The sequence below is a fragment of the Trichosurus vulpecula genome, chromosome 3 (genome assembly GCF_011100635.1).
Source record: "Trichosurus vulpecula isolate mTriVul1 chromosome 3, mTriVul1.pri, whole genome shotgun sequence".
Classification (NCBI taxonomy): domain Eukaryota; kingdom Metazoa; phylum Chordata; class Mammalia; order Diprotodontia; family Phalangeridae; genus Trichosurus; species Trichosurus vulpecula.
The window spans coordinates 208,615,834-208,636,443 of record NC_050575.1 but is presented as its reverse complement, the minus strand read 5'-3'; positions in this window follow the sequence as shown (position 1 = coordinate 208,636,443).

Genomic DNA, 20,610 nt, shown 5'->3' with positions numbered 1-20,610 from the left:
ATCTCTTTCCTTTAAAAATCAAACTTTTCATATGCATGATGAACTCATGAATCATCTAGATCCTCTTTAAGTACCTGCTATGTGCCAGGTATTGTGCAAGATGCTGGTAACACAAAGACAAAAGTGAAGTGGTCCTTACCTTGAGGATCTTACAATATAGTCAGGAGAGGTAGACGTGTGTGTGTGTGTGTGTGTGTGTGTGTGTGTGTGTGAGTGATGTGTATACACATAGAGAGATGTGTGTGTATGTACATATGTGTGTACACACATATATATGTATGTATACACATGCATCCATCTCTCCTGATTATATTGTGTATATGTGTGTGTGAATAAAACCACTTTAGTAGTCATGGAGAGGGTGGATTGGAGTGTAAAAAGACTAGAATCAGAAAGGCCAATTAGAAAGCTATAGCAAAAGTCTAGGTGAGAGATGTTAAAGGCTTTAACTACTGTGGTAGCTGTGTATGTGGGGAGGGGCAAGGATGGATACAAGAAATGTGGAGAAAGAAACAATATTTGACAGCTCATTGGATATGTTGGTAAAGAAGAGTGAGGAACAATATAAAATAGTGCATAATTGAGTATTGAAATGTGTCAGAGGTTATACATGCTACAGGATTTCAGAAGAGCGGGAGTATAATGAAGGCTAAAAAGTAAGGTTGGAGTCTTGAAGGATGACTAGGGACTTGGAAAGGAAAAACTACATCTCCTATTGTTCCATCTTGTTGCATTTTGTTTTGTATATTTTAGTCTTGCCTCCCCAACTAGACTGAACAATCTTGAGAGAAGACATGTCTTAGAGTTTAGTGCCTTTCGCATCACCTAGTCCAGTGTTGAGTGTGTGGGAGATGATCAATAAATACTTTTAATTTGTTGATAAACTGCAATTCTGCTCAGGGGTTAGCCAACTCTCTCCAGAGCGCCAGTCTTTTAATGAGTTAGCCACATAGAATCTTCTACATAGAAGTGATGACTAAAGCTGTGAGACTAGACTTGTGAGAAAGGAGAGGCTAAACTTTTAGGACTGCCCACAATTAGGAGAGGGAAAAAGCTACCAAAAGAGGCAGAGAAGAAATGGCCAGAGAAGGTAAGAATCATGATAGTATAATTTCACAGAGAAAAAGAAAGAAAAGGTATTCAAGAAATAGGGGAGAATGAACAGAGTCAAATTCTCCATGAGGGTCAAAGCACATGGGGATGAAGAAAATATTACTGCATTCACTGTTCAAAACATGATAGATCATGAGATTTAGAGTTGGAAAGAACCTGAAAGATCTTATACTCCAAGCCCTGACTTTGACAGATGAGGATGCTGCTTCCCACATATGTTATTCTCTTTTTATAAAATAATTATTTATTTATTTTTAGTTTTCAACATTCACTTCCATAAGAGTTTGAGTTTCAAATTTTCTTCCCTTCCTCTGCTCTCCCCTCCCCAAGATGTATATAGGCTCTACTTGTACATTCACATTAAACATATTTTCACATTAGTTATGATGTAAAGAAAAACTAGAACTAATGAGAGGAACCATAAGAAAGAAGAAACAAAATAAAACAACAAAAGAAAAGAAGAGCAAAGAGTATGCTTCCATCTACATTCAACCTCCAAAGTACTTTCTCTGGATGTGGATGGCATTTTCTATCATGTGTCTTTTGGAGTTGTCTTAGATCCTTGCATTCCAGATATGTTAATCTCATGTCTTACAGTTAGTGAAGTAGCAGAGCTAGAAACTAAAAACAGTCATACTGACTTCAAGACCAGTGTTCTTTCCACTACACCACACTGAAAGAGGCTTGGCTTTCAGATATTAGAGAAGACAGTGAGAGATATTCACTCCCCAGAGTGGAGCAAAGTATGAGGGAACCGGAAAAGAGAGAAAATATAAGAGGGGAATATTTGAAGGACAATCCTATGGTAGAGAAAGTAAACTTATTCTTCTCTTCTCTAGAGGGTAGAAGTTTAAAAAATGGGTATCATTGAGTTATTTGGAATTTATTGTGCTAGTGAGATTGTGTGAGATGCTAGTCTATTCCCATTTTTAAACCAAATTTCCATCCAGTTTTCCCAACAATTTTTATTTTACAGAGATTACTTTGCCCAGTTTCTTGTGTTCTGAAGCTTAATGAACATGAAACTACTATATAAATCTAGGTCAATATCATTATTATCTAATCTGTGCCTTTGGCTGTTTCCCCCTGTATTTTATTCAGTTCCAAATAGTTTTGATAATTATTGCTTTATATTTAGATTATAGTATTTATATATTTTATATATAATATATTTATATTATTGCTATATATTTAGAGATCTGGGAACGCAGGTCCCCATTTTTCTTTGTTTTCTTTTGACCTTCAAGATGGAAACTTAAGTAGAGTTTTGTTATAGAAGTAACATTTTAAGGGGCTAAGGAGAAAGCAGTAGGAGGAAAAATACAAGCTGCAGAGATAGGACTCTCCTGGATAAAACTTTACAGGGAAAGGAAGGCCACAGGAGTATGGGACAATCAGCACAATGTCATCTACAAACGAGAGTGGTGGGAAGATGTCACCATCTACAGGAAATCCTTCCTCAAATTGGACTCTTTGGTGAACACCCTATAAGACAGTGGCAAATAACTGTAGCAAGTATAGGATTGCCTTGGTTTTTGGCCTCACTTGACACTAATAACTGATCATTAGAGAAGTGCTGCACCGTGTCATCACCTTTGTTGCATTTACCAAAGAATCTTGCATGATCCTATCACATTGCGGGAGACACTTTGTTAGAGGAGAGTCTTTAAAAGGTTGCACTTTTCTCTACCGACTCAAATGCTTTTTTATAGTCAACAAACAATAAGCACAATGAAATTTTGCACTCCCTTCACTTTTCATTCAATTGGGTGGCTGTAAAGGTGTGGACTATTATAGAAAACTGAGTGTGGGAAGGTTATCTGACTGTCCTCAGACTTCTCTCAAGGATGCACTAGACACATGTATGGATCCCTCCCACAATTGTTATAGAGATGAAGGAGTAGGCATGTGGGTCGGGGGTTATTGATGTCATCTGGATTTTTTTTGGTAGTAAAAACTTTCTGTTGCTTTTTCCAGTTGTCTAGTATTTTCTCCCCTCTACCAAATAGCCTAATAATTGATTGCTCAATGGCCACGAAACTGGGACACCTCCAGCATGAATTTTCACTGTGGATGCTTAGTGTGCTTCAGTCTTCCTCTTCATTGACTTCAGGATAATCTCACAGAGGGAAATATATATGGGTGTGTGGGTGTGTGTGTATGTATGTATGTGTGTGTATATACATGTATATATATATATATACATGTATATACACAGAGAGAGAGAGAGGAATATTATCTCTCCATATATTATTATTATACTTTCAGTCATCAACCTCTTCATGTGGCACATTAAGGATTGAGATGCTAGAGCGTAGATGTGGTAATTCCACTGTCACTCATGTCAATACAGAGACCTGTTTAATTTTTCTGCCTTTTTTTTATTCTCCCATCACTTTTGTCTTTGCTCTAAGGACCATCCAATCAATTGACAGGCATTTATTAAGTGCTTACCATGTGCCAAACACTGTGCTAAGCACTGAGAATACAAAGAAAATTTTAAAAAGCCCCTTCCATAAAGGAAATTACATTCTAAAGCATGTATAATTAGTAAAGTGTATACAGAATAGATGGAAGATAGCCTCAGAAAGGAGGGTACTAGCAGTTCAGGGGACCAAGAAAGACCTTCTACATGAGGTGGTGTTTGGGCTGAAGCCTGAGGAAAAAAAGGAATTCTAAGAGGTGAAATTGAAGAGGGAGTGAATTCCAGGGAAAAAAGGGACAGTCAAAGGCACAGAAATGGGAGATGGAGTGTCATGTGTGAGGAAGAGCAAGTAAGTCAGTATAGCTGAAGGAGAGTATTGTGTCTGATTGTAAAGCACTTTAAATGTCAAACAGAAGATGTTATAAGAAACCATTGAAGTTTATTGAGTGGGAGATGATACAGTCAAATCTATGCTTTAGAAAGATCACTTTGGCAGCTGGATTGAAGTTGGATTGAAATAGAAAAAGACTTCAGACAGGAGTCCAATCAGAAGACTCTTGTACTAATCCAGACTAGAGACGATGAGAAACTGAACTGGGATAGTGGATGTGTGAATGGAGCAAAGGAGCCATGTAGATGCAAGAGATATTGTGGAGAAAGGCACTACAAGATTTGACAAGTGATTGGAGATGTACAGTGAAGAATGAGGGGCCAACAATGATACTGAGGTTAAGAGCCTAGATAACTGAAAGGAGAGTGTTGCTTTCTATAGAAACAGAAAAACCGGAAAGGAGAGCAAGTTTGGAGGTAAATAAAATGAGTTTTGTTTTGAACATGTTGGTCTGAGACACTCATAGAATGAGCAGTTCAAAATGACCAAGAGACATTTGGTGATGTAGAACTGAAGGTCAGCAGGGAGACTGGGACTACTTATGTAGATCAAGGATCATCTACATAGAGATGATAATTGAATCTATTGAAACTGATAAGATCACCAAGTGAGAGTATAGAGGAAAAAAATGTAGAGGGCTGAGGACAGAGCCCTTGGTGTTGCAGTTATCATGTGTGACATGGATGAAAAGTCAGCAAAGGAGCAAAGTCAGATGTGGAGCAGTCAGAGAGGTAGGAGGAGAACTGAAGCAATGTGTTATCACAAAAACCCTGATAGAAGAGAGTATCAAGGATAAGAAGGTGGCTGATGGTGTCAAATGCTTCAGAGAGCTCAAGAAGAACAAGGTCAAGAAAAAGCCATTAGATTTTGGTAGTTGGAGGCAGCTAAGTGGCAAAATGGGTAGAATGTTGGACTTCAAGTCAGAAAGACTAGAGTTCAAATCCTACCTCAAGTACTTTATTAGATGTTGATATTGAGCAAGTCACTAAACCCTTTTCAACCTCAGTTTCCTTGGCTATAAAATAGGGATAATAACGGCCCCTACCTCATAGGATTTTGTGATCATCAAATGAGATAACATGGGTAAAGTGCTTTGTAAACTCTAAAGTGCTATATAAAAGCTAGCTATTATTAAGAAATCATTAGTAGCTTTGGAGGGAGCAATTTCAGACCAATAATGAAATCCAAAATCAAATTGTAGATTATTGAAAAGAGAGGGAAAAGAGAGGAACTGAAGACATATAGTCTAGTAATGAGTTTATCTAAAAAAGGTTAGGAGAGATAGGGTTGATAACTAGTAGGGATGACAGGATCTAATGAGGGTTTTTAAGGAGAGGAGAGATTTGGACATGTTTTCAAGCAGTAGGGAAGAAACCAGTAGATAAGGAGATGGAAGATTAGAGAGTGAGGATAATATTGGGGGCAATATGTTGTATAAGATGAGAGGTAAAGGGAGGAAACAACAGTTCACAAAGAGGAATTGACCCCTTGGCAAGAAAGGACAGTTTTTCTTCAAAGACTATAATGAAGATGGTGGGGGATAACAGCAAAGTGATATGAGATGATGAGAAAGGAAGAGAAGGAAACTTTCAGTAGGTGGACTCAATTTTCCCATTGAAGTACCCAGCAAGGTTCTTAGCTGAGAAAGTGAGAGGAGGAAGGGCTGTGGAAAGCTTAAGGAGAGAAGTTTTGGAAGAACTACTGTGGGAACCTGATTAGAGAGGAGTAATAGGACTACCTTACTGCAGGAAAGGTTCAGTTGAGACTAGACAATGCAAATTTGTAGCAAATCCAATAAGCATGGTTTCATAACTTCCTCTAGCTCCATTCAGCAGCACATGAAGTTAGAAGGGGATGGTTGATAGAGGCAATCCAAGTTAGAGATTCGGTAAGGCATGGTCATTGATAGCTCAAGAGATAAGGGATTCAAGGGTAGAATATGGTGTAAATTTGACCTGGTTCACTAAACAGTTGAGCGGAAATTGGGAAGGAAGGAGAGTGTAGCCAGAGCAATGTAACCAGGTGATGGCCCGTAAAAGTACCAAATTCTGGAGGGATTGGAGGTCATGGTGAGAATGAAGAGTGGGTTTAGAAAGTGGGAGGAATAGGAGGAAATGGGGAAATAAAAGATAAGGATCTGATAAAAGAATTTCAGAATTCCTAAATATGGAAGTGGGATAATTGTACATGAAAGTACAATCAAGAGTATGACCTTCCCTTGTGTTGGTGAGTTACAAGAGTTGAATAGATTGAGGAATTTAGAAGTTAGAGCATTTAAAGAAACATATGCCTTGCTACTAAGATCTCTGATTAGAGGAGTGAAGAAGCTCCTCCCAAAGCCTCTATTTAAGGAAGGTTTGCAAGCCAGCTCTCTCTTCATTTCCCATTCCTCTGTAGGCTACGCTCTTTTGAAGTTCTTCACCATGTCCCATACCTTACCACTCCCGCCTCCCTTTTAAGCTTTGTGTGTGTGTGTGTGTGTGTGTGTGTGTGTGTGTGTGTGTGTGTGTGATATCTTCTCTCATTAGATGGTAAACTCCTTAGGAAAGGAACTACCTTTCTTTTTCAGTGCTTAGCACAATGCCTGGATCATTGTAGGTGCTTAATGAATTCACTGATTGACATTAACATGTGTGCTGAAGTCCCTTGATAAAAGGACTGGAATTAGGATAGAGAAAGTAGACTGTGAGTCTGACACCGAACTCAGAGAGAAAGGTGGGACAATGTCCTGGATGTCAATAGATAATAGCTACCAGAATCTGGATTGGGTGATTATTTTGGATTGCATGAACCTCAAAAGAGCAGTAGTTGTTAAGTGATATTGATAGAGTCTGGAAATGACAATAGGGAGCAAGGAGTATTCTAGCTTCCCCATCTCAGCCAATGAGTCAGGTGACTGTGATAGAAAGTATGCATCCAGTACTGGAAGGGATGGCCAGGGATACGATGTCATATGTAAGGAACCAGATCTCAGTGAGTAGTAGAAAATGAAAGGAACAAACAAGGAAGGGGTGTGGATAGGGATAAAGGAGAGGACAGCTGGGACTGGGTTAGGGGTTTTGTTATTCAAGTCAGGAGTTCACTATCACTGGGTTGAGAAGAATAAGAAGGCATGGGAGTATGCTAACCACTGGGGAATGGGTCCAGGCAGAGTATCACCGAGGACCACTGATAGAGGCAAGTGAGTAGAAAGTTCAAGGTCCATTTTTACGTTTTAATGCAACCCTCCACTGACTGCCCTGTGTTCTAGGAGATGTCTGGAAGACTCTTTTGAAATGGACATAAACAAGAGGTGATATGTTCTTGTCCAGCTGTCTTGACAATGTAAGCCAATCAATCAACAAGCATTTATTAGGTGCCTGCTTAGGCCAGGCACTATGCTAGATGCTGAAAATACAATGCGAAGAATTAAATGATTCCTCCTTATAATGAGTTTACATTTTAATGGAAGAGGCAATAAGTACACATACAATTATATGTGGAATAAATATAATTAAATAAAAGGGAATCAGCTAGGTGGCACAGTAAAAAGAACACTAGACCTGGAGTCAGGAAGACCTAAGTTCAAATCCAAGCTCAAACATTTATTTGTGACCCTGGGCAAGTCACTTAACTTGTGCCTGCCTTAATTTGCTATAAAATGGAGATAATAATAGCACCTATTTCTTGGGCTTTTGTGAGGATGAAAAAGGATAACATATGCAAAGTATTTTGCAAACCTTCAAGCCATATACAAATGCTGGTGATTTATTACTTATTGTTTGTCTTAAAATTATTATTATGTATCTTAAAACAAGATAGTTTGGGAGAGAGGTCTCTGGCAGTTGTGGCTACCAGGAAAGGTTTCATGTGTAAAGTGATACTTGAGCTACATCTTGAAGAAAGAAAAAGATTCTATGAGGCAGAAGTGAGGGAAGAAGTGAATTCCAAGCATGTGGACTGTCCATATAAAGACATGGAAGCTAAAGACAAAATATGTGTGCAAAATAGAGAAAATACCAATTTAATAGGATTGCAGAGAACAGGAAGAAAAATAATGTATAAGACCAAAAAGACAGGTTGTGATCAGGCTTTTGAAGTCTTTAAAGGCTAAATGGAAATTGACTTGGGACACCCACAAGCAGCACCTCGGAATGCAGTTGCCCTTGGGACATTCAGAAACCTAGAGAGGAGACAGGTGATGGTGTGTCCCAATCAGATTTCACAGTAACCATGCTCCAATCTAATGTCTCCCTTTATTGCTTTTCTTTTTTTTCTTTTTTATGCTTTTACTTTTTTAAATTTTCCAACATTATTTCTCTCCCCACCCACTGATAAAAAGAAAGGAAAAAGGAAAGTAAATAGATCCCTTGTATCATGTAAGCATAGTGAAGCAAAACAAATTCCCATATTGGCCACATCCAAAAATGCATTTTTCATTCCAATATTAGCCTATCGTATTTCTCTCATGAAGTAGGCAACATTCTTCTTAGTCCTCTGGAATCATAGTTGATCAGTGCATAAATCTTTAAGAGTTGAGGTTTCTCATTTTATGAATCAGAAAGAAAGGAAGGAAGAATGAATGAATATTTTTTTAAAAGTTTCTATTCTGAACTGCTCTTGCTCTCCACTGCTATCTCTTTGCTTGGCAAAGAGATTTAGGGTTTCCCCCACCCCAGCTTAAGCAGCTTGAAGTCTTAAGAAATGTATGTTGATTTAAATTGAATTGTATTCCTCACTGTGGCAATTATTATACCTTCAAACTTTAAACTTCCATAGAAAATGGTGATAAGCTGTGTCTATGTCTTCCTTTGATCCATTTCCATTTTTCAGCATCAGTGGTCCATTTCAGTAGGTTATTTTGAAGCTCTTGCATTTATGTGTCATATTTTCTTGTCCTTTAAAAATCATTTTTCTAATTTGATGAGGCTCTTAACCTTTCGATCTGACTATACGCAGATACAAGATTCAGAAATGACCATGACCAGTCATTTTCTGTCAAGATACAGACAATACATATTAATGATGAAAAGTCATGAAATAGAACCCAAATGCATTATTTTCATCTCTATTTTACAAAAAGAAAAAAGAAAAAAACAAAAGGGATTAAGACTTAGAGAGGTTAAGTCACTTACCTGAGATCATACAGATATTATGACTTGGATGTGGAGCAATAGGCCATGGAGTCCAGGCTGGATAGGAATTCAGGTGAAACCTGAAAAGATAAGACTGGATGAAGTAGAAAATATGAAGGTAAAGGACAAGTAGTGTGACTTTGATGTAGAAGACACTGAAAAGTGGAACCTACAAGAACAAAGGAGGTGATAATATTAATTTTTGATCTCTTTAAACCTGATGAGGAAAAGAAATAGGAAAGCAAGAAAGCAAAAATAAGAATGCCTTGCTTAGTACGCGTCAAAGAAGTCCAAAAAGCCCGCATTTGTTGCCAAATCCTTCCTCTTAGAGGAAGTGAAACCTTGATCAGATGAAGCAGGTATATGGGAGGATTGTATCGGAAACATTCAGGCAGATGGTTCAATCAGGATAATTTTGGTGGGATTTGGCATTAATAGATTCCAAATCTGATGTGTAGTTAGAGATAATGAAGTTAAAATAGACATACTGGAGGAACAGATAACTGCCTTTTAAAACTTCGTGCAATCTATCTAAACACCACCACCCTTGAAAACTATGTTTAAATAGAAGTATTTATAAGACTAAAAAAATTGATTTGGAAGAGCTGGTGATTACTGAATATTGCCATGAAAAATAAAATTGACTCAGTCTTCACAGACAAGAAATGAATGAGACATTTCTAAATCAGCTGTCTATATGTAGGCAGACTGTCAACTAGTTAGAGCAAAGGTCAAAATGAGCAACAAATTAGACTAAAAAATAAAGAGGGGCAGAAGATACTGTATACACTGTATAACAGCTCCAATCTGACCTATTCAAATGATCAATCAACCAATAAGTATTTATTAAGTGTAACTGTTTCAGGTGCTTGGTGCTGGGGATAAAAAGAATAAGGGAGGCTGACCTTGTCCTTAAGGAACTTGGATGTTTTTACAGATAAGTAAGTGCAGAATACATACAAAATATATATGAAGTGAAAGAGGGTGGGGTGGATATTAACAATATTGAGAGTCAGGAAAATTCTCTTAAGGGAGGTGGTTCTTGAGCTAAGTCTTAAAGGGAGCTAGTAGTTCTAAGAGATGGAGAAGAGGAGGGAGGACATTTTCAGCATGACGCACAGAGGCAGGAGGTGGGATGTTATAAACAGGGACCAACTAGTAGGCAGAAAGGTAGAATGCATGAGAGGGAGTAGTAAGGTGTAGTGAATTTGGAAATACAGGCAGGAGCCATATTGTGAGGGGCTTTAAATACCAAACAGATGAATGTATGGTTTATTCACACAAGCTTCCTGAACAAAAGAGTAATAAGATTCCTTCACAGGCTAATTCAAACACAAATATAACTATTAACAATTCAGTTCGCACAAGCTTCCTGAACAAAAGAGTAATAAGATTCCTTCACAGGCTAATTCAAACACAAATATAACTATTAACAATTCAGTTTATCAATACCAAGTGAGGTATCAAATATGGAGACACACGCTCACCAAAGATTTTTGTCACTGACATGGTTGATGTCCTACACATAGTGCAATTGAAAGAAGAATTCTTAATTGACAATGCTCCAGATACTACTGTCTGTGGATGACATTGTGTTGATTGAGCTGAGCACAAAAAAACCATAGGACATCCTCAATGAAATCCTGACCTCTCAAAAGATATTGGACAAACGACCCATACAAGAATAGCCAAGTAAATGATAAATGCACATGACCCAAACTATGCCATGCAGCTAGATGGACAATCCAATGAGTCCATCAGTTTATATATCTTAAAATGGACACTGTAGTTGAACTGAGAACAGCCCAGAATTGTATAGCTAAATAAAGCATTTATTAGGTGCTTACTATGTGCCAGGCACTGCAATAAGTTCTAGGGATAAAAATATAAGCACAAAAATCAGTCCTTATCCTCGAGACGTGTATAATGGGGTGGGGGGAAGATGTATATAAAGGCGGGGGGGAGAGACAACACATAAAGGGACCCTGGAAAGCAAGGGAGGGAGCTAAGGCTATTATTGGTGGGGAGGTGAAGAAACCCAGAAAATGAGGAATAGAGCCAGAACTGATGTGAGCACAACCTGAGTAACTCATGAAGTTGTGGTCTGGGCTAGAGACTCACCAATCAGGAGAGCAGGCCTCAAGTCAGAGACATCTTTAGGGTAAGTAAGCTGCAGGCAAGGAAATGAAGTCTGGGGAAGGTGAGAAGTAGAACCTAAAGAATAGAAGAAAGGGAGGAGGCTAGAGTACATTTCAGAAATTATGCAGGACCTTCAATGATCCCAAGTTGCACCCTGACACAACAGCCCATCTTTTTAACAACAATTATCTTCCAGTGATGCTGTCTGACAATGAATTATGGAACACCATGATCCTTGAAGAATCAAAATTATAGGTGACACAAAGAGCAGAGATAGAGGCATAGTGGGCCTAAGTAGGCTATTGCTAAGGATGATTTGCATGTAAGAAGTATCCTGAAAGATAATATCAAGGGAATATGTTATTGGAAAAGGAAGTATGTCAAGAGTGAAGAAGGAGTCAAGATGGCAGAGTTAAGGGTCACAACTGCCAAACTTCCCCCAAGATCTCTCCTACAAAATGAACACAGATAATGACAAATCAAATTCTGAGCAGAAAAATTAACAAAAAATATGATTGAGTCATTGTTCCAGCTCAGAGCAGCTTAGACAGAAAGAAAAAGAGGCACTGGAGTGGGTGCTGACCAGGTTCAGGTTGTGGTGGAAGCAGCACTGGCTCTGGGCCTTGGAGGCAGCAGTTGTAGCAGCAACAGTAGCAGGAACTTCAAGCATGCCAAATGCACAGGGCTGTTGAAGTGACCAAATACTTGGTCAGAAAGGGATTACAGGGGACCTCTATGTTAGCACTGGGCACAGGATCTGGTGCCATTTGACAGCTAAATAGTCTATCACATGGTTCCAGGTCACAACTCCATCATGGAGACATGTGGTTACAATAATAAGGGAGCAGGAGGCTTACCTGGGTAAGGATCAGAACACAAAATAGGAAGCAGTGACCAGACCTTTTTCTATATTACTCCACCTTGGAAGCATCAAAAATCTACATTAAGCTACTCATAACAAGCTACAGTGACTCAGACTGGCTATCCCCCTCCCCTCAAAATGAGCAGAGCCCAACTCTAATATAAAGTCCAAAGTCAAGAAATAGATGGGGGAAATGAGCAAACAACAAAAAAAGAAACTGACTATGGTGACAGGGAAACACAAGACAAACTCAGAAGATGGCAATGACTTGAAAACATATACAAGCAAAGGCTCAGAGAACACATTCAGATTGAACACAAACCCAACAAAAATTCCTAGAGGAGATAAAGAAAGAGAAACAAATAAAAGACTTGGAAAAATAAAATGAGAGAAGTAGAAGAAAAACTGGGGAAAGAAATTAAGGCAATACAAAAAAAATTATGAAAAGAGAATTAACAGATTGGTTTAAAAAGGCATAAAGCCTTACTAAAGAAAACAACTCTTTAAAAATTAAAATTGGTCAAGTGGAAGCTAATGATTCCATGGGACATTGAGACACAAGAAAACAAAATCAAAAGACTGAAAAATAGAAGAAAATGTGAAATAACTCATTAGAAAAAAACCTGACTTGGAAAATAGATTTAGGAGAGATAATTTAAGAATTATGTGACTACCTAAAAGGCATAATTTTAAAATGGATCCTGGACATCACATTTCAAGAAATTATAAAACCAGAGGGCAAAGTAGAAAATTAAGGAATCCATTGATCACCTCCTGAAAGAGATCCCAAAATGAAAACTTCTAGGAATATGATATCCAATTTCTGGAGCTTCCAGGTCAAGGAGAAAATACTTCAAGCAGCCAGAAAGAAACAGTTTAAATACTGTGGAGCCACAGACAAGATCACACAAGATTTTGCAGCTGCCACTATAAAGGAGTGGAGGACTTGGAATATGATATTGCGGAAGGCAAAGGAGCTAGGATTACAAACAAAAATAGCCTACCCAGAAAAACTGAGTGTAATCCTTCAAGGGAAAAGAATTGTATTTAATGAAATAGAGGACTTTCAAGCATTCCTGATGAAAAGATCAGAGATGAGTAGGAAATTTGACATTTAACCACAAGACTCAAAAGAAGCATAAAAAGTTAATTATGATTGAGAAATAACAAGGGACTTAATAAGGTTAAACTGTTTACATCCCCCAAATGGGATGATGACACATGTAACTCCTAAAAACTTTATCATTATTAGGTCAGTTAAAAATCTACTCAGATGGACATGAGTCTATTATGCTGAGATTATTTTTTTTAAAGAATGAAAAAGTGAGAGGGATAAACTGGAAGAATGGGGAAGAAAGAGGAAGGATGGGGAAAATCATATCTCACATAGAAAGGTGCATAAGGAAGAGTTTTTATAATGGAAGAGAAAATGGGAGGGGAGCAGGCAACATTTGATCCTCACTCTTGTATGAACTTGTTCAAAGAGAGAACAATATATATAAACATATAGTTGGGTATAAAAATTCATCTTACTTAACAAGGAAATAGGAGGGGAAGGAAAGGGGGAGGTTTTGTAAGAGCCAGGGTATATTAAGGGAGAAAGTGATCAAAAGGTAAACAGATTTTTGAGGAGAGGACAGGGAAAAAGAGAAGGATAAGAAGAAGACAATAGCATGGAGGGAAATACACAGTTAGCAATCATAACTATGATAGCAAATGGGAAGAACCCACTGAATAGGATAGCAGAATGAATTAGAAACCAGAATCCAGCAATATGATGTTTACAAGGGAAACACTTGAAACAGAAAGACACACACAGAGTTCAAATAGGAGGCTGGAGCAGAATCTATTATGCTTTAGCTGAAGTAAAAATGCAAGTAAAAATTCAAATCCCAGACAAAGCAAAAACAAAAACAGACCTAATTAAAAGAGATAACCTAGGAAGATTGTCCTAAATGTTCTTTTTCTAAAAGAAACATTTTGCTAAAAAGAAACTTAGACAATAAAGTAGTATCAATACTGAATATATGCGCACAAAATGGCATAGTATCCAAATTCTTGAAGGAAATGTTAAATGAATAATGGGAGAAAATAGAAAGTAAAACTATACTAGTGGGGGGGGGGCTCAGTTCACCCCTATCAGACATAGACAAATCTAAACATTCAAAAACCATTTAAAAATTAGAAAGGGGGCAGCTAGGTGGCACAATGAGTAGAGGACTGGCCCTGGAGTCAGGAGGACCTGAGTTCAAATGTGGCCTCAGACATTTGACACACTTACTGGCTGTGTGACCTTGGGCAAGTCACTTAACCCCAATTCACCCCTCCAAAAAAAATTATAAAGAAGTTAAGGAGATGAATAGAATTTTAGAAAAGGTAGACATGGTTGACCTTTGGACAATATTGAATGGTAATAGAAAGGCATATAACTTTTACTCAGCTGTACATGGCAAGTTAACAAAAATTGACCATGTATTAGGGCATAAAAAACTCACAAACAAATGCAGAAAAGCTTAAATATTAAATGTGCTCTTTTGGACAAAAATTACATTTGATAAAGGAGCTTTGAAACATAGACTAAAATGAATTGGAAACTAAATAATATAATCCTAAAGAATGAGAGAATCAAAGAACAAATCATAATAATGATTAATAATTTTGTTAAAGAAAATTACAGCAATGAGACAACATACCAAAATTTGTGGGATACAGACAAAGCAGTATGCAGAGGAAATTTTATATCTTCAAAAATTTGTATCAATAATAGAGAGAAGGAGGAGATCAATGCATTGGCCATGCAACTAAAAAAAACTAGAAAAAGAACAAATTAAAAATTCTCAATTATACACTAAAATAGAACTCCTGAAAATCAAAGGAGAGGTTCATAAAATTGAAAGTAAAAAAATTGAACTAATAAATAAAAGTAGGAGCTAGTTTTATGAAAAAAAACAATAAAATAGAGAAACCATTGGCTAATTAAATTTTTTTAAATGAAGAAGAAAACCAAATTACTGGTTTCTAAAATGAAGATGGAGTTAAAGCAATTATTAGGAGCTATTTTACCCAATTATATGCCAACAAAACTGACAATCCAAATGAAATGAATGAATATTTATAATATAAATTGTTCTGATTGTGTTTGTCCTTCATTCTCGAAGAGGACTGTGACATCAGGGAAATGATGACATAACTTGCAGTTGACTTTGATTTGAGTGAGGGAGGGCTGTGCAAGATCACCAGCCTCACTTTTTTATCCAGAGCCATTTGGGTCCAGTGGCCAGATATTCATCATGATGACTGGAGATGACCCAGGATGCAATGGGAGACCCTGGCCCTTTTAGGCTAAGGTCTTTTGGGTTCTTACTTTGTGTGAGGTAATGCCCATTGAGTGACTAGGTCTCTTTAAAAAGTTAGTCAAGGAAGTTCAATGTAAAAGTATATGTAGAACCTACATTGGATTACATGCCATCTTGGGGGGAAGGGGGAAGGAGAAGGAGGGAGAGAAAACTTGGAACCCAAAAACATGTGGAACTGAGTGTTGTAAACTAAAAATTAAAAAAAAATTATTAATTAAAAAAAAGAAAGAAAGAAAGAAGTTAGTCAAGGGATGACCCCTTTTAAAAAAAATCAAACTAGGAGTGGAAGACCCTCAGGGTTCCTGGCCAAAAAGTTACTATTTAGTATTTATATTCATTCTGTGCTAGGAGGGCAGAGACCTATTGTTCAATCTATGAGCTACAGAGTGAATTGGGTTTAAGGCTTGGTCTTTGAGAAAGCAATCTAGCCAGTAAACCTGAAGTTAACAAGGCAGCTTTCAGTCATCAAAATGTACCTTCCTTTGGGCAGAGCACACCCTCAGGTGAGATGAGGTGAGGTGAGGAGGGCAGGGGAGGAGAGAGGAGAGGAGAGGAAAGGAGAGGAGTGGAGTCCTTTCTTCTCAAAGAGGACCATGACATCAGGGAAATGATGACATGATTTGCAGTTCACCTTGATTTGAGTGAGGAAGGGCTGTGCAAGTTCACCAGCCTCACTTTCTCCTCCAAAGCCATCTGGGTCCAGTGGCCATATATTCATCAGGACAACTGGAGATTGGGTTAACAGAAGAGGAAATAGAATACTTAAATAACCCTATTTTAGAAAAAGAAATTGAACAAGCCATCAATGAGCTCCCTAAAGGGAAAAAAAACCCAAGGCCAGATGGATTTACAAGCAAATTCTATCAAACATTTAAAGTACAAATAATTCCAACATTATGTAAACTGTTTGAAAAAACAGGCAAAGAAAGAGTCCTACCACAAATGGTGTTTTGATGCCTAAACCAGGGAGAGCAAAAACAGAAAAAGAAAACTAAAGAACAATTTTCCTAATAAATATTGATGTCAAAAACTTAAATAAAATACTAGCAAGGAGATTATAGCAATATATCACAAAGATCATACACTACGACCAGGTATGATTTGTACCAGGAATGCAGGGCTGGTTCAATATTAGGAACACTATACACAAAATTGACCATGTCAATAGCAAAAAACAACAAAAATCTTGATTATATCACTAGACACAGGAAAAAGGTTTTGATAAGATATTACATCCATTCTTATTCAAAACACTAAAAAGCGCAGGAATAAATGTAACATTTCTCAAAATGATAAGTATTATCTATCTAAAATCAAGAGCAAGCATTATCTGTAATGAGAATAAACTTGAAACCTTTCCTTTAGAACAGAGGTGAAGCAAGAATGTCCATTATTACCATTGTTATTGAAGATCACACTTGAAATGAAAAAAAAAAACTATAGCAATAAGACAAGAAAAAGAAATTGAAAAATAGGAATAGGCAATGAGGAAACAAAACAATCACTGATGGTATGCTTAGAGAACTCTAGAGAATCAACTAAAAAGCTAGTCAAAACAATTAACAACTTTAGCAAAGTTGCGGAATATAAAATAAACCCACATTCATCATCAGCATTTCTATATATTGCCAACAAAACCCAGCATGAAGAAATATAAAGAGAAATTCTATTTAAAATAATGGTAGGGATAGCCCCGAGCAAACAGGCAGCCTGTAGCAGCCAGACTTGTGCATCAGTGTAGCTCTGGGGAAACACAGAAACACCCCACCAGCCTTAGCACACACCAGACACCAGCACTAGGACCCCAGCTTAGCACCAGGTAAGCTGTCAGACTCCTATGGCCTGCAGCAGCACCAACCACCCCCCACCCATCCTCTCAGCACAGCACCAGATATAAAGGTCCCTTATGAGCTTCAAGGTAACATCAGTGCAGCACCCAGATAAATAACCAGGTCCTGCAGCCCCCAAAAGACTGAGGCAGTGCCTCTTCTGCCCCAGGGGAAGAACTCAAGTTTTTTAAAAAGGAAAAAGGCCTGAAAAGATGAACAAAAAAAGTAATCTGACCATAGAAAGTTATTATAGTGACAGGGAAGATCAAAACAGAAACTCAGAAGAGGACAACAATGTCAAAACACCTATGGGCTAAACCTCAAAGTGGAAGTGGTCTCAGGCCAAGAAAAAATTCATGGAAGAGCTCAAAAAGGAGTTTTAAAAAATCATATAAGAGAGATAGAAGAAAAATTGGAAAAAATAAGAATGATGCAAGAACATTATGAAAAAGGAGTTAACAGCTTGAAAAAAGAAAACAACTGCTTAAAAAGTAGAACTGGCCAAATGGAAAGGGAAGTACAAAAATCTACTGAAGAAAACAACTCCTTAAAAGTTTGAATTGGGCAAGTGGATTGAAGAAATAGAAGAATATGTAAAATACCTTGTTAGACAAACAACTGACCTGGAAAACAGATCCAGGAAATACAATGTCAGAATCATTGGACTACCTGAAAGCCATAATTAAAAGGAAGAACTGGACAGCACCTTTCAAGAAATTATTAAGGAAAACCACTGTGATATCCTAGAACCAGATGGCAAAATAAGCAATGAAATAATCCACTAATCACCTCAGGAAAGAGATCCCAAAATAAAAACTCCAAGGAACATTATAGCCAGATCATAGAACTATCAGGTCAAGGAAAAAAATACTGCATGTGGCCAGAAAGAAACAATTCAAATACCGGGGAGCCAAAATCAGGATTACACAGGTCTTAGCAGCTGTAACATCAAAGGACCAGAGGTCATGGAATATGATATACCAAAAGTTAAACAAGCTAGGACTACAACCAAAAATCACCTACCTGGTGAAATTAAGCATAATAATTCTAGAGAAAAAATGGTCATTCAACGAAATAGAAGGATTTCAAGCTTTCATAAGGAGAAGACCAGAACTAAACAAAAAATTTGATCTCCAATATCAAGACCCAAGAAAAGCCTAAAAAGGTAAAACAATTGCAGTAAAGGTGGGAAACAATTTTTACAGCAAGTGTCTTCGATAAAGGCCTCATTTTTCCAATATATAGAGAACTGCATCAATTTTGTAAGAATACAAGTCATTCCCCAGTTGATAAATGCTCAAAAGATATGAACAGGCAGTTTTCATATGAAGAAATCAAAACTATCTCTAGTCATATAAAAAATGCTCTAAATCACAATTAGAAATTAGAGAAATGCAAATTAAAACAACTCACACCTATCAGACTAGCCAATATGACAGAAAAGGAAAATGATAAATGTTAAAGAAGATGTGGGAAAATTGGAATTTTAATGCATTGGTATTGGAGTTGTGAACTGATCCAAACATTCTGCAGAGCAATTTGGAACTATGCCCAAAAGGCTATAAAACTGTGCATACACTTTGATCAATACTAGTCGATTTGTTCCAAAGAAATCATAAAAAAAGGGAAAAGGAACCACATGTACAAAAATATTTATAGCAGCTCTTTTTGTGGTGGCAAAGAATTGGAAATTGAGGGGATGCCCATCAATTGGGGAATGGCTGAACAAGTTGTGGTATATGTATGTAAGGGAATACTATTGTGCTATGAGAAATGATGAGCAGGCAGATTTCAGAAAAACCTGGAAAGATTTATATAAACTGATGCTGAGTGAAGTGTACAGAACCAGGAAAACATTGTACACAGTAACAGTAACATTGTGCAATGATCAACTATAATTGACTTAACTCCTCTCAGCAAGACAATGCCAAAAGTCTCATGATGGAAAATGCTAAAAAAAAAAAGATTCGATCAAGCAAAAATAAAATAACTACAGGCAGTATGAAATACTTAGGAGTCAAGACAAACAAGAACTGTATGAACATGATTACAAAATACTTTTCTCACAAAAAAGATCAAAACAATTGGAGAAATATTAATTGCTCATGTTTAGGCTAAGCCAATATAATAAAAATTACAATATTACCTAAACTATCTTACTTATTTAGTGCCATACTAGTCAAACTATAAAATAATTGGTTTTTTAGAGCTAGAAAAAAACAAACAAAAATCATCTGGAAGATCTAAAGGTCAAGACTATCAATAAAAAATAATTTTTAAAAAAAGCAAAGGAAGTTGACCTAGCCAGTACCAGATCTCAAACTATACCAGAAAATGGTAAGCTTCAAAATAATCTGAAACCAGTTAAGAAAGACAGTAGTCAATCAATGGAATAGATTAGGTACACAATGAAACAGTAGTAAATGACCATAGAAATCTAGTGTTTGGCAAACCTGAAGATCCAAGCTTTGGAGGCAAGAAATCACTATTTGACAAAAACTGCTGGGAAAACTGGAAAACAGACTGACAGAAACTAGGACTAGATCAATATCATATACCATAGACCAAGATAAGCTAATGGTTACATGATTTAGACATAAAGGGTCATTAGGGAAGGTTAGGGGAACAGAGAAAAATTACCTGTTGAATCTATGAGTAAGAGAAGATTTCAATTAATCAATAAACATATATTAAGCACCTACTATGTGCCAGGCAAATAGTGTTAAATACTGGGAATGCAAAAAGAGGCAAAAGACAGTGCCTGCTTTCAAGGACTTTACAATCCTAATAATAACATACCGGGAGGTGAGTCACATTTATATAATTTTTTTGAAAGAGTTATTCCCCAAATGACAAATAATCAAAGGATATGTTGGTCAATCATCAGAAGAAGAAACCAAAGCTATCAATAGTCATACAAAACTGCTTTAAATAACTAATAAATAGAGAGGTACTAATTAAGTTAACTGAGATACCACCTCCCATCTGTTAAGTTGGTTAACGTTACAGAAAAGGAAAATGACAAACACTGGAGGGGATATGGAAAAATAGGTACATTAATGCACTATTGGTGGAGCTGTGAACTGGTCCAACCATTCTAGACAGTACTTTGGAACTATGCCCAAAGGGCTATAAAACTGTGCATTCTCTTTGATCCAGCAATACTATTACCAGGTCTATACCCCAGAGATCCAAAGAGATCAAAGAATAAGGAAAAAGACCCATACATACAAAAATATTTATAGCAGCTCTTTTTGCAGTGGCAAAGAATTGGAAGCTGAGGGAACACCTATCAATTGGGGAATGACTGAACATGTTGTGGTATATAATTTTGATGTAATACTATTGTGCTATAAGAAATAATGAAGAGAATGGTTTCAG